The following is a 12,469-nucleotide window of genomic DNA, read 5'->3' as shown; positions in this document are numbered from 1 at the left end:
TGGTATGTCGAGACCATGGTGATGTGACCGGTGAATGAAACAACCCAACCCGATTGTGGTACGGATGAAAAGTGTCATGTTCAAGAGCGACCTGCTACCATCAAAGTTTTCTTTAGTTTCTCCCAATTTTTCCCCAGTCATTGCTGACAAGTACCTCTTTATTTTTGTCAAGCTTGAGGAGGATAACATATGCTTGTTCTATAACCTGCCCTTCGGGCAAGCCCATCGCTATGTTTTAACGAGCCTAGCGATAGTGAAACTCGTTCTCGTCTAAAGACAAGTTTGTCGCTATTCAATGATTTTAACGAGTCTAACGACAAAGACGACTCGGTCACTTTTCATTTTTAGAGAGTCTGAAAAGGTACATAAAGTCAACTCCAAAAGTCCTTTTTCGTCATCTAATCCCTTAGGTCCGAAAAAGTATAAAACAATACAGAAGGGATGAGTTTTCGATAGTTTTAACGAGCCGAACAAAACAAGCGCTCGATCTTTTTGTGCAATAATCCCTCAGGTCCAAAAAGATTAAAATCTAGAGGAGGGATAGCACTTCCGGTCGCTTTAACGAGCTGGAAGGCCAAAACTCAGCAATCTTTTCATATTTTACGAGTCAGTTGAAAAGAGCTTAAAAAAGACTCGTCTTTTGAGGAATGAGTGATAAACAGGGTTAGCAGCTGATTCCAGGTACAGGTTGGAATTTTCCAATCACAGCAGTGTCACAAGGATGGCTAGGTGAAATCACTCTTCGCAGCTGTTCCTCAAAATGGGTAAACAATCATATGGAGGTGAACGATCGGCCAAATGAAAAGTGGAGGTGATGGTGCAAACACGACCAAGGCTTTGATGGCTGATGATATTACATTCACAGTAGTTATTTACCGGGTGGTGCTTATGTTTATTTTTTAACGAGCATGAAGTATGCGCTAAAACTGCTCGGATTATACCAGTCATATGATAAGAGTGTCTCATCAAGATTCTATTTTTTAAGGAGCTTCATCTCACTAAGCTATGCTCTGCATCCTTTCTTTATGCAAGTTTGGAAACGACTAATCCTACGAGTTTAAAGGGTTAGACCTACAGGTTTAAAGGGAGGACCTAAAAATTTAAAAAAATAAATAGCCACCCCTTGCTTGCATTCCAAAAGGTTTGCATGCCCCCAGGTATAAAGTACGATTTCAAGGTTACTTCTACTTCTTTTCCGTCAAAACAATTGTTTTAACGAGAGAGGCTTACCTCTTTCAGGTTACCCAAAGATTGTCTCGTTACTCTTTCAAACAAAACACTTCCTCAGCAAGGTCTACCGAAATAGACAAAGGTGAGAGACTTCGTCTGTCAACTCACATAACTTTGACAAAAGAATCTTATTCTAGAATAACCCCTCTTCCTAGACGGACGGGGTACAGACTAGTCATATTCTCCCGCGGAAACCTAATCTATACCCAAAGTTTCCCTGCCGAAGCAGACCAGGACGCATGCCCCCTGGGTTCCAGTCATATCCTCCCGGATTACTCGCGCTCATCAGGAGGACGGACCGTGGGTTGAGACACTTCTTGCGTGAATAGACCATTTAGGGATGGTTCATGACTATTTGCGATGCGTGATCCGGGGAATGAAAGTTGGTCCACGAGCTTGACCATTCTTCCTTCATGCGGAAAACACATTACTCTAAAGAGTGATGAGACGATGGCTCCCATGCAATATATATAGTCACGTCCAAGGAGTAGGTTATAATCCAAGGGTCCTTGAACAACCATCACGTTCATTTGAACGGTCTTCCCTTTCAATGTTATGGGCACATTGGGGAGGATCCCTAAAGGTCGACTGGTTCCTTTATCAAAGCCTGATAGATTTCTCATTTCAGGCAAAAGCGCTGGCGAACCAAGCGCTTTCCAAGCAATAGAGGAAAGGATACTCACAGATGCCCCTTCATCAATGATAGTGCCAGCCATTACCATTCTGTATATTTGGACGATAATTCTGAATGGTATGCTAGCTGGCAAGCGGGGTCTGCCTAGTTGGTTCCAGTCGAACGAGACAACTAGGTTGCTTGGCAGTGGGACCGAATAGACGGCCGGATATCGCTCTGACGAACTTCCTTCCTGCAATAAAGGAATGGTGGCATTGCCCCCTTGTTCATCAGAGTCAGTGTTGATGAAGAGAATTTGGACGGTGTCGTCTTTATTCTCCTCTGTGATGGTGTCATTCAAAGATAGAGCCTTTGAAGGCAAAACCGGGTCAACTGCCGTTTCAACCTTTAGACTTTCGTCAGGTATGGATTCAGACGGTTCATCTTCAATGACTGGCGCTTCGGCTGACCATCTGAGCGGGCCAACCGGATTCTCAACTAGCGAAGGACTTGGCAGGAGTTTTTGATATCCAGGAGGAAGTTGCGCTCGTAAAATCGGGCGATCTTCCAGAACTCTTTTTGCCTCGTCTAAGAAGGGACAACGGTGGATGGCGTGATCGCCTTCACATAGTTTACAGGGAAATCTAGCTTTCCCTCTTTGTCCTGTGGCTTCACTTCCACTAGTTGACGGTGAGCAGTCAACATGGCTATCAGAGGTCGATGCTACCGAATTGTGCAAACGGGGAGACCAGTCCCTTAGTATCCGAGGGATACAGGGACAATCTCTGTGGAAGTGGTCTCCCTTGCATATGACGCATGGCGATTTAGGCCTTGCCAGTGCTGTGTGTGGATTTTTGTTAGACGACACTTGTTTGCCCCCAGTCGCCTTTGGCTCCTTCTTCTTCTTCTCTTTCTTCTTCTTCTCCTTCTTCTCCTTAGGAACCCGGTTTTTTGTTCTACCAGTTCCATCAAGCGAAGAGGAAGGCTGGTGGGCAACTCTGGTCTGGTCTAACTGTTGACTCGACTGTTCAGGAATGGTGGTGTTCTGAACGACACTGGTTGAAAAGAGCCAGACTGGTAGGCCAATTGTCAGTCCTGGAAGCGACAATGTGGCCATGTGGGGCGCACCAACTTCTCCCCAAGAGGAGAAAGGACTAGGATTTCCATTTAGGGGAATTCCTTGGTTGGTGGGCTCCATATTTTCAACCTAAAGATCAATGCGGGAATAAAGGGTGATCGTTCCGTTTAAAATAAATTGTTAACGACGCTTTAGACACAACTTGCTTTTTCACTTTTAAAGAGTCGAGAAAAAGCTAAAGATGACTCTAGTCTCCTTCGATGTTTTAACAAGCCCGAAGTGACAAATGCTCGGATGGACTTTTTCTGTTATAGAGTCTGAAAAAGGCCAAAGGAAACTGCTCTAGAGTTCTAGGCAGAGGGTGTGCCAAACCTTTCGCAAAACCGCAGAATACATTTTAGGGTACGGGCAGTCGATCTTCCTGAATGTTGTGTTCAGTGCATTGCGATCAGTAGGGCGGCCGACACGGCTTCCTAAGGATAAAGGATATATGCCTATAGGGGTCTCCCAATATATACGCGACGGTACGTGGGAGCACAATCCGTACTAGCGCTATCGTCCCTCAGGAGGAATCACCCACCTTCCACGAGATCGACAGTCACTAGGCTTAACGACGCCGGAACACGTCTCTAGCCTAGACCTCTATGTTGTGCGTTATGTTGCAAAGCGTTGTTAAGTTCATTCAGTTTATTTTAAGTTGATCTTTTTAGAAGTTTGCCTTTCAAGGTTCACCATGAGATGTATGGTACAAATTCCTAAATGCAGTCTAAAGATGATAAGCAAGCTTTATATCTTTTCAACTTTGAAAATCCTAGCTACTAAGGGAAAAGAAAGACACCATCTTTTCTCAAAGAGAAATCAGCACACTCTAATGCACTGTTCCTAAATCAAGCATGCAAACTTATCAAAATGCAAATGCACAATGCAGGTGTTTGTTTTCTGCTTTCTTAGTATTGATGCCTACAAAGAAAGCTTTTTGTACAACTTTGAATTTGCTTTTAAATGACAGATACAAACAAGTTTACTTTTTTCAAAATCAACAAGGGTAGAAGAGATTACAACACTTTGTGACTTTCGAAATGAAGACTTGTTTCGACACTTAAAAGAGACAAACTCAAACCAATAAGCAAAAGCGAATGTATAATCAACTGCAAACAGCCAATGAACTCTCTCCTAAGATCACAATCAACAGATCTGAATCAAGGGCTACAGGATGACTATTTCACTCATGCAAAGGAAAACTGTAAATGATGCCACAAACACATAAAAGCACTCACAGTCTTTTTGTACAAAAGGAGGCGGAATTTAAGCAGAGAAAAGGAGTTATCAGACTGGTACCTATGCTGGTTACAGGCTGCAAAAAACAGAGATCAAAACAGGGCAACAGAGAGCAGAGAACCCCAACTACACAAGGCAAGACTGGTTCAGCGCAACCTCAACACTGTGGTTTTGACATTCAACGCAGGTAGCCTTCACGGGAACTGCGTTGAAATGCAGAATGCCTTCACAGCAGTTGCGCTGAAGGAGAAACTCTCGTTTCTCACTGGGTTCTGGGTCACAAATTGCTATTTAATTCACTGTTTCAGGCCAAATCAAAAACACAAGCAAGGTATAATCAAAGGGATGCTTTGAGAGGGTACTAAGATCTATCACAAACGATCATCAAATCATTTGTGAGTCCATTGTTCAGATCATAGACAAATCCAGTGAAGGATCAAGGCAGCAACTGTCTACTTTGCAACTGAGAATAGCAGAAGCAGTTCGATTGTTGCTGTTGAGTCTATGAGGTAAACAATGATAGAAACACAAATAAAATGACTAAAACAAATCTCCCCAGTGGAGTCGCCAATTTGTTGTGGGGAAAAATGCCTATGCAGGACGATCCTATCCACCTAAGGTGTGACAGTGCCTTAGCAACAAACAGAGACAGCTATTCTGGTTTCTTCCTTTATGAAATGTGAAAGAGGAGAGATCAATGGACTTACCGGTGTCTTCCGTTTGTCCCTCGATCCAGATCCTCTTCTCTTTGGGTGTTCACAGCTACTTGCCTCCTCGCTCGCCCAAGAGAACAGCTACTTGATTCCTGCGAGATCACAAGAGAACAGCTACTTGCGACAAGAGAACAGCTACTTGTGACAAGAGAAGAACACAACACAAAGGCAAATATTCATATTCATAAATGATTCAGGATTAGAAGTAAATCAAATACACTAATGCAATCATACATCAAAGATACATCAGTATATAGGAGAAAACCAAGATAGCTTTATTGATAAATAACAAGGTTCAGGAAGAGATACAACCCAGAGGGCTCCAATCCAGCATCTCTTTCCCAGCAGAATGGAATTCCTATCTTCACCTCCCTTCAAAGCATTAAGCACCCAATGATTCCAGTCTCAAACCAACAGCAATTCTTTGCAATAACAAAATTCCAGCCTCTGGATCTCATGGAGGAGAGATCCATATATAGATGTTTGGAGAGAGGATGAGTCAGCTTGAGATCTGACTAGTGTCCTCTCCCTCTGTCAGTTCTTGATTCCACTTGGAGGTTCTTGCTTCCACTTGGAGATTTGGAACCTCTTACTCATCACCAGTCGAATTTCCTGAGGCAAGTGTCATTTTGGAAGCTTCCTGGGTTTTGACACCTTGAGGAATGAACTTGCCACATGTCCAATCTCGCTCAGCGCAGGTAGCCAGTGGAGCCATTGACATTCAGCGCAGATGGTCAGTGGAGCAGTTGACATGATCCTGAATTGACTTGTTTTTGAGCAGTTTCAGGTGGAGAACTTCTGTGAATTGCTGTGGTTTGATAGCCTTGTTCCTCTAGGGGTAGGAACAACATGTTTAGGGACTTTGGATCCCTAAGATTATGGACATTTCATGCTCAATGCTGTAAGGCACAAAAATGTCTATAACAATGGGGTAAAGGTGATGTTTTCCATTTTCTTAGCCAAAAAAGAGACTTTGTTAAATCTAATTTCTCTAGTTTATATGTTATCTCTACTATTTAGGCGAATGTCTCTTGCTGAGTAATATCTCTCTCAATGAGAACTATTCCCATAATTGTTTTTATATTCTAATAGAGATTATTACTTGCATGTATGCATTTTGTCGAGATCGAGTAGAAGTGCTAATATCAGGTATCTAGCGCTTATTTTCCATCACAACCTCATGCTTGGGAATGAATATGTGTTGATATTGAACCTCCTCTTCCACCTTAGAGATGGCGGATCAAACTATCTGAGTAATCACCTCCATATAATGATACCTTCATCAATAAGCTATAGTCTAGATAAGAATGGAGGAATATAGACAATGGGATTCGATACTTGTAGAGGGAATAATTATGCCCCTTCTTCCTCTTCTACCTCTCAAGGACATTCTTCATCAAGCTATAGGAAGGGAAGAGTGAGAACTAGAATTTCCATAATCTAGGGGGGTAGAGTGAAATCAAGGGAAAGGGTTAATAGAAAATAATATTGGAGGAAGAATTATTATAGAGAAGAGAAATACCTAGGACAATAAGAGTTGAGAAAACTTCATAGATACCTTCATTTAAATATTATGAAGGATGTGGAGAGACAAGGAAAACGAATGATAGAGAGAGGAGCAATAATGTTGCAGTAAAACAATCCCCTCTTAGAAAAATACTACAAAACTAACAATAAAACAAGTAGCCAAGGAGGAAAACTTGGGAAAAAGAATCTAGTATTAAAAAAACATTGAAGAATGAACCAAAAGATACAAATGTTACTAATAAGTCAAAGAGAAGACACACTTGAAGCCCAAGTTTGGAGTCAATGAGCTCACGCATATACAATTCAGCTTTAAACCATAGCCCACAATGAAGCCTCTAAGTAGGGACATGTATTTTTGTAAATTCGCACCAAGATATTGACAGAGAATTGATGAGCCTCCAAAGCTTAATTAGAGGGATACTCTAAGAAAATATCCCTAGAAACTGGTGAGGACATGCTTTAATGAGGTAAAAATACACTAATGAACTCATTTTTATTCAACTATGTCACTGCTCCCATTAGTTTCTTAACCAATTTAAGCATACAACCCAAGACCTTCAATTACATGTCCATTTTAGGTAATGATTCCTAAGCCTCTTAACCAAATCCCTCACAATTAAATAGGAAACTAAGTTGCAAATGGCCAAAACGTTGGGACATCCTTCAAAAGACTCTCGAACACTAATCACAATGATAAACCATAAATATCATACATTAACCTCCATCTTTCCAGCCACACTTATTGAATATCGCATATGAGATACTAACTACGGGGTGTACAACAATCTATTCTAATATTTAGCGTACTCACATTAACTGAGAGGCACAAATCCTAGGCTTAGGCACAAACCATGGGAGACATAATCCTTGTCTATAATTTCTTTACATAGGCATCTTAAAGAGGCTAGGATGTCTTTAGTCCAAATTCAATCCAAGTCATCAACTTTAAGTTGAGCCCTTCATTAGGTAATTTGTCTGTGAGTTTGCTTCAATTTCTCCTAACATCAAAGAGTATGGTAGCAATAACTTTTTCCAAAAGTTTAAGTATTATTTCTAAGCTAGTTTGGTGTCTCCATCTCCTTGAGACTTTAGAAGGGTATGAGCTATATTGAAGTTTTCTAATAATCTAAATTATTAATTTTGAGTCCCATTAAATTACCAAATTTTAAAAATTCCTTCTTTGAAAAATAAGTAATCCTTCCCCAAAATAAATAATTCGCCAACATTATTATTGTTTATCTCAATATCTCCTAAATAATTATGAATTATGTGACATTGACTTGTAATGAAAGCACCCAAAATACTAGATAAATAAAAAGAAGTTATTAAATTCAGAGTATTAAAATAATTTACCATCCAAATTATTTAAATTTTTTAAAAATAGTTTTATTGTTATTAATATAAAAATCTAGTTCATTATTATTGATACAAACTTTTTTTAATTTAATTTTTTTTAATGTTATTTACTCTTTATTTTAATATTTAAATTATTTAAAAAGATAAATAATTTATAATACACTTACATAATATAAATTATCTTATTATAATATTTTTTAATTGTACAAAATTTAAAACTTTATTTGGAGCGTTGAACTTATTTTTATTCGGAGGTAAATGGACTAAAGTGATATGCTCTAGTATAACATAGGCATTTTAAATATATGTACCTTTTACTTATTTATTATAAGTGATGAAAATTGTTTTATTAGATAAATGGTTTTAATAGATTTTTTTTAGTGATAATTTATTTTCATAAGGTTACTTAATTAATTTGCAAAATCTTTAGCAATGACTTTTGCTGTCCACTTTAAATAGATAAGTTTATAACCTAATAAATTTATTTATGGAAATTTTGTAAATATATAAAATGTGTTGAGATAATTTTTTCCACGTCCACCTTATATGGTTGATAATATAACATAGAACATTTATTTATTATTTTTAAAAAAATAATTTATTATTTTTAAAAAAATATTTTATTATTTTTTAAAAAATATGCATATATATAATATTAGTGCTATTGTTTCTCAAATTTCTTAGCTTATATAATATTATTCCTTTGACATTTTCATAAATGCTTTAAGTATATTTTTATGTGATCACATTTTTAGCATGAGATATAATTTTTGTATGTGAATGCTTATCATTTTATAGGTTGTAATTTGGTTTTGTTAATTTTTATTTCAATTTCTTTTTATGGTGAAATATTTTTCATGTGAAGTAAGTGGATTGAGCATGCAAAATGTTATAGTATTACAATTATTTATTCACTATAATAATTTATAAACGTTTACATGTAATTATGGTCAATCGTGATTAAAGATGGTTTACCATATTTAATCATGTATTATAATAATCTATAACTATGTTTAGATGTTCACAATTATGGTCATTCATAGGTAACTATATGATGACCATAATATATGTTACTCAACCATAATTTGAACATATCTAACCATACTCAATTATAATTAACCATGATTTATTAGCCTCCCAAATATCTACTCAAGACAAGTATATTAACAAATATGGTTAATATATTTCAATTAATATTATATTGTTAGATCAAAGACTTTTTTGCGATCCATATTGTAGATATAGGTCTTTCTGATTAATCACATCGTTAGTATTTGGTTGATGTTTCGAACCAACTAATATGGTTCATCTTTGGGACAAGGTGAGAAATCAATCGATTTAAGGAATAAATTGCATGGCTACATAAAATATTATTTAAGAAAAAGGTAAGGGATTATCTGTTTAATTATTCAAAATTTAGTTAAAAACTAGTTTTTATGTAATAATTAATTATTTAATTTCGATATTATAAAATAACAATTTAATGATATCAATTTATGTGATAATATTATATGAAAGTAGTTAATATATGTATTATTATTTGACCCAATAAATAGAATATATTCAATTGAAAACTAGTGGTTAGGAATAATTCAAATTCAAAATAGTATATTTTAACTAATAAAATAAAATAAATAAATAAAATAAAATAAAATAGATAAATATAAAATAAAATATAAATAAATAAATGAAATATTTCAATAAATTTTAATCATAATTTATCAATTTCTTTAATAAGAATATTTATTAATTTTGACCATTTGATATGATTATTCCTTATTAGAGGATAACTCGTCCTTAACCTCCTATTTAAGAATGAGTTATCCTCTAATAAGGAATAATCATATCAAATGATCAAAATTAATAAATATTCTTATTAAAGAAATTGATAAATTATCATGAGAATTTATTGAAATATTTCATTTATTTATTTATACTTTATTTATATTTACCTTTATATTTACCTTTATATTTATTTATATTTTTTATTTTTTAGTTAAAATAAATTATTTTAATTTTGAATTATTCCTAATGGCTAGTTAGCTAGTTTTCAATGGAATATATTTTATTTATTGAGTCAAATATATATATATATATATATATATATATATATATATATATATATATAACTTTCATATAATCTTACTATATAAATTGATATCATTAAATTATTATTTATAATATCTAAATTAAATAATTAATTATCACATAACAATTAGTTTTTAACTAAATTTCTAATAATTTCTTACATTTTTTTTAAATAATATTTTACCAACGGCTAATTCTGGGCAATGATGTATCCATGCTATTTATTCCTTGAGATCAATTGATTTCTCACCTTGTAGTGAAGATGAACCACATTAGTTGATTCAAAATGTCAACCAAATCCTAACGATGTGATTAATCTAAAAAAACCTGTATCTATTATATTAGATTAATATAGATCAACATCATTTTATATTTTATATTTATTCTTAGAGTGACTATAAATTTTAAAAAATTGAAAAATGACCCTTCAATATATATCAGCCCTATCAATAATATCAATATATCAGCCGCATTTTGTAAGATATTTATTATTATGATAATAATTCAAAGCCGTCTAAACTTAAGTGTGTTAAAAAAGACGAACGCAAAGATTAGGGTCATTGTAACTGTGATGAACATCACAATTGAGACGAAGACAACGCGATGCCTTTATGTGTGGCATTAAAGGCTAAAGTCTTCTCATATCTTTGCACTTTTTGTTTCCTGAACTTGTTTGTAGCTGTGGACCGAGCAGTTGAAAGTGACATGGTTGCCTTTAGATAAATATAGCGAAGCTAACGTAAAAGAGTGGAAGAGCTGGAGCTGCGATGAAGAGACACAATTAATAGGAAAATGGTGACCATTGTCATCACACAAATAAATGCATGCGAAAATTGTGATCATTGTCGCTGTGATGAGCATCGCAATTAACAAGAAGGCAATCCCTGGATGTATGGTTTCAATTTTATATTTTCTGCTTCTGTTTGCCGCTGTGGACATGGCCACCCAAGAGCTGAGAGTGACATAGTCGCCTTCAAATAAACTTGCACTTGTATAGTCGCCTTCAAATAGACATGCATTTGTAGCGCAAACAAGTGGGATGGTTACTCGTGATATAAATTCTTTAAATGTATTTATCATCTCATACAATTTAGACATGATTTTTGTGGCTATAAGTTCTGGTAAAATCCATTTTCAATCGATAATCCTGAAATACTTTAAGGTTAAGGAAGAGCTAACAACAAATATTTAAATGATTTGTTGGTAGCTCTTCCGTAACCTTATCCAATTTATCTTTCCTTTCTAATAAGGTAATAAATAAATCTTATGCTATCTCGTTTTAATGGAGGAGCGTTTGTATTTGTTTATCGTTTGCCAAGGTTGAAATCGAATGGTGGGCATCAGGCTTGGAATTTGACCTCCTGCATGAAGTAATGGTGGGCATCACGCTTGGAATTTGACCTCCTGGACGAAGTATTTCATGTTTCAGAACGTATTTGACCACGATAAATCTTTTTCAATGTCAAGTTTGATTAACCTGCCAATTTAATGTTCAAATTCAAATTCAAATTCAACCGGTCATAATTTATGGTACCTATTGAAGCGCTACTAGTGGATACATATAGAATATCATTACGCTAATATTTATTTTCTCCCTACCCTCCAGGCCGTGCTAAGTTCCCTAAGTTCCCATTTCCAGATTCTGAATCCGCAGTTTCTTAATATGATAGGAAAAGTCTTCGAAATGGTGAGATTGGACCTTGTAATAAAAGTGCAGTTATAGCATGCTCTTAATGGAGATATTATCAGGGTATTTACCCGCAAAGTAAATCACTCTTTCTATACATTAAATTCTTGGAAAGCCTAAATGGATACAAGGCCATCGGGTTGGCAAAAAAGAGGTGTTGGTGGTTGTGGTCTCGATTTTTTATATATAGAAATTTGTAAGTGTTTGCAGAGGAAATTTAAAGAGTGTGGGCAAGTGAGGGACCGTTTATTTCAGTACACTGGGAATATTGAAGAAGAGGAGACTTTGTTGGGAAAGTAAAGATTGTTGTTTTGTGAATTCAGTCCATGTCCCGGGTGTAGCATATTCATTCATTTGGTATATCCTGACGAGGATATTTTGTTGGGAAAGTAAAGATTGTTGTTTTGTGAATTCAGCCCATGCCCCGGTGTAGCATATTCATTCATTTGGTGTATCCTGGGCGTGTAGCATATTCTTTCATTTGGTGTATCCTAAGGGTGTAGCATATTCATTCATTTGGTGTATCTTTCATCTCTCCAAGACTATATATTTCATGACCCTATTTTGTTTCGTTCGTGTTGATGCGAATTTGAGATTGATAGAAATTACTAAAGGAATCAATGCTTCCTCACTGGTACAATAGTTTTTTTTATTTTTGAAGTTATAGTTTCATGAGTTTCTCTGATGTCTTTATTATGGTATTTTGTTCCAACATTACCTGGATTATGCACCATTTATAATATAAATTATCTAACTTATTTGAACCAGAATCTCTTCTAAACTTCAAAGTTGCTTTATGTTGTAATGTGGTTAAAATTCTGGGTCTTCTTCTTAACCTTGGATCTTGAATCTAAGAAGAACAAAACCTTTTATATTTATCATCATCTGAAGAACAAAGC

Source organism: Pinus tabuliformis, chromosome Q, assembly GCF_031772625.1.
Source record: "Pinus tabuliformis cultivar Carrire ecotype Pingquan chromosome Q, CPIR1, whole genome shotgun sequence".
In the NCBI taxonomy this organism is placed as follows: domain Eukaryota; kingdom Viridiplantae; phylum Streptophyta; class Pinopsida; order Pinales; family Pinaceae; genus Pinus; species Pinus tabuliformis.
Note: the sequence above shows the minus strand (reverse complement) of the source record.